At 56.0% G+C, this 3276-nt stretch overlaps 1 long non-coding RNA gene across 1 annotated transcript; it reads left to right on the forward strand.

The window, feature by feature from the left end:
- The first annotated feature begins 823 nt into the window (after nucleotides 1-823).
- Nucleotides 824-3276, forward strand: LOC136022535 (uncharacterized). The gene is made up of 3 exons (XR_010616199.1): nucleotides 824-907; nucleotides 987-1147; nucleotides 3145-3276. It is a non-coding gene; the product is annotated as an uncharacterized LOC136022535 (long non-coding RNA).

Consider the following 3276-nt stretch of genomic DNA (forward strand, 5'->3'; position numbering starts at 1 on the left):
CCTCCTAAGGTGTCTCTGGCCTCGCGCTGTCCCTGAGCCCCATCACCCTGCATCCTCCCACCCCACTTTGTGGCTAGCCCCCCAGGGCCCAAGTGGCCCCAGGCCATCCCAGGGGATGCTGCCAGGGATGCGGGACCAGTGCAGGGGCAAGTTGAAGCAGCAGCATTCAGCCTTCATTCTGAATGCTGACAAGTCATTTAGTCATCAGAGGAAGCTGCGGAGAGGCACAAAGGAATTAAATCTATTTAAAACACAGCCAGGTGTGCAAACAAGTTTATCCTATTGTAACAGCTAAGGTGTGAATCAGGAGGGCTCTATAAAGGTTACAGCAGCTGCGTGGTTATTTAGGGCTTCTTGGGAGATGTGACATTTAGTGCCTGCATTTGCTGGGGCTGTGGGACTCACCGGGACCCCCGGAGCTGCTGCCTTCACCACACTGAGCCCAGGGCTGCGATTCCCTGCCCTGTGCTGGGGTTGGCCTCATCCTGCCCCTTCACCCCTCCTGGCCCCGGCTGCTGCTGGCACCCCCGGGGGACTTGGCTTTGATTTCACATTTGACTGCAGCAGCTGCCGAGCATTTGTTTGCTGTTTGGAAACAGGAATTATGGCACTCGGCAAAAGGCAGGCTCCCTCCAGGGCTGCAGCCGGCACAGCGCCAGCCTGGCACCCCGGGGCTCCAGAATGCTCCTCCTGCTATGGGTGGCCTTTTGTGGCCAAGCTGTGATCGCATGGTGGGGAGTGGGAGTCCAGATTCGGGGGGATTTAGCTCTGCTTCTGCCCAGGCTGCTGCTGCTTCCTGCTTTTGAGCATCCCTGCTCCCTCCAGGGCATCCTCGGGCAGGACTGTGCACGCTCACCTGGTCCAGCACGTGGTGGGAGCCCACCAGCATCACAGAAGGATGCAGATGGTGGAGCCTGTCCCCATGGGGAGGGGTCTGCACGGGGCACTGCAGCGGGGTGGCTGATTTCATGTGTTTCACCGACCAGGTCAGGGCTGTTTGGAGGCAGAGGAGCGGGCTCTCCGGATGCACCGGGATGCTTTCCCCGCCAGGAGCCATGGGGCTGCGTATAAATCCGCCATCAGCCACAACCGTGTCACACATGTCCCAGGACACGAATTTCTTCTCCAGTTTTAGTGCTGTGTCAAGGTAAGTTATGGTACTTGTCAGCATTAGCGAAACCCATCACCTCCGTCCTGCCTGGAGAAAGCACAGCGGTGGGGCCGGGGGGCTGGAAGAGGTGGAGGAAAGGTGGCTCAGCTCCTGTCTGCAGGAAATTATAGGGACTGGTTTATTGCTGGTGCTTGTCCCTGGCCGAGGTCATCAGCACAGCAGCAAAAGCCACTGCAGGGTGGCTGTGGAGGCACCTCAGCCACGGGGAGCTCTTCTCCATCCCTCCACCTCCCTCTTCAATGCTGGCGAGGATCAGCGGCACGCTCAGACCCCTCCTGGGGCCCGTGGCTGCAGCCAGGGCGGTGGAAACTGCATTCAAGCTAAATCCAACCAGAAACTCTCATGGTGCCAGCCAGGGCTTGAGCACGGACAGCTTGGGAAGCGCTGGAGCTCCGCACCTCTATGGCAGGTGAGCGCTGATGTAGAGCAGCGGCTCCTCATTCCCAGGACACGCGGATGCTGTTCAACAGCGGCTTAGGGAAAAGCAGGAGCAGGCGAGTTTTACACCTTCGCCAAACAGTGTTGAGGAAGGAAACGAGCAGCCAGGCCTTGTAATTGAGATGGATGAAAGGGCGTCCAGCTTCCCCTAAAGCGTTTCAGGCAACATACTTGAGGAGAATATGAAGTGCTGCTGCTCTCTAAAGATCGCCACGCTGCGGCTAAATTATTAATGACGAGGAATGATTTCATATTTAATCTAAAGACTATTAATTACACTGCAGACGAGCAACACATCAGCCCGAGAGCCCCTCTCACCAGCTGAATTATTTAGTGATGCCCCATATTTTACCTCGGTGTCGCGGCCGGCGGTGACACACGTGGCTTTTGGGGCAGACATTGGTGTCCTAATGGGGTACATGGTGCTGAGGACTCACCCCAAGCTCTGAGCCCCCCGGCCTGAGGAAGGGTGCTGTGCAGAGGGGAACATGTGGGGCTCCATGGGGCTGGGGGCATGGCTGCCTCCCCACCTTGGCCGGGCTCAGAGCCCAGCGGCAGCCCCAGCTGTGGGAACACTAAAGACAGATGCTTGTTTGCCCAGGATTATTTGCTGATCACTGTTACAGCGATCCAAGATGATCATTAAAAAGTGAAATGGGCTGTTTAATAATAATGCTCACAGCACTCAGTGTGCCTCGCATTAAGAGGATGTTTAAGCATGAGCCCAATTAAGTCCCTCGCATCCCTACAGAATTACCCCGGTTGTGCAAACTATTAGGCAAACTCCAGGCTCCTCGTACTCGCAGGCGGTGCTGGAGCCCGGCACTCTGCTAGAGACCCATTTCTATCCTGAGGCTAAATTAAAATCCTATTGTGCCGGTGCTGCTAATATTTCCTGCTCTTGTTTCCAACAATTAAACTGTGTCATTGTGCCGAAACGTATGAGGAAGCAAGGAAACGCTCTGGATCAGCTGGAAAGGGAAGGCAAATCCTGCTGGCTGCCTCCTGCCAGCCAGACACGTGGTGATGGTCACCCCTGATGGATGAGGTAGCAGATGTGGGTATGCATCATTCTCTGCTGGCACGCAAGGGAAACAGGACTTCAAATACGAAGCCAAAGGGGGTTTCTTCTCTGCTTAGGAAAGAAATGTGTGAACAGGGTCCCTGCAGGACCCCAGAGCAGAACACTGATGTACTGGGGGTACATGGCAAGGGTTTGGTAGCGAGGGGCTACAGGGGTGGCTTGTGAGAAGCTGTTGGAAGCAACTGTGTCCAACAGAGCCAGTGCCAGCCAAGACGGACCCGCTGCTGGCCCAGACCGAGTCCATCGGTGATGGTGGTAGCACCTCTGGGGTAATGTATTTAAGAAGGGGGAAAAGACTGCACATGGCAGCAGGAGACGGCAGTGAGAATATGTGAGAGGAACGGCTCTGCAGGCCCCAGGGTCAGTGCAGGAGGAGGGGCTATGGTCAGCCCACCGCAGCTCAGCATAAGGAAGGACTCAGAGGATGATTTCTTCTCCCCTTCTCACACAGGTACTGCCACATCCCTTTACATACCCCATGACTGGGACGGGCACCCGAAGAGCTGCAGGTGCTGCAAAGCTGGTGAGAGCAGGTGAACTGATGGGGAGAAAGAGAGGGTAATAGCAGGCTGTTTAAGAAAGC

Source organism: Lathamus discolor, chromosome 15, assembly GCF_037157495.1.
Source record: "Lathamus discolor isolate bLatDis1 chromosome 15, bLatDis1.hap1, whole genome shotgun sequence".
Lineage (NCBI taxonomy): Eukaryota > Metazoa > Chordata > Aves > Psittaciformes > Psittacidae > Lathamus > Lathamus discolor.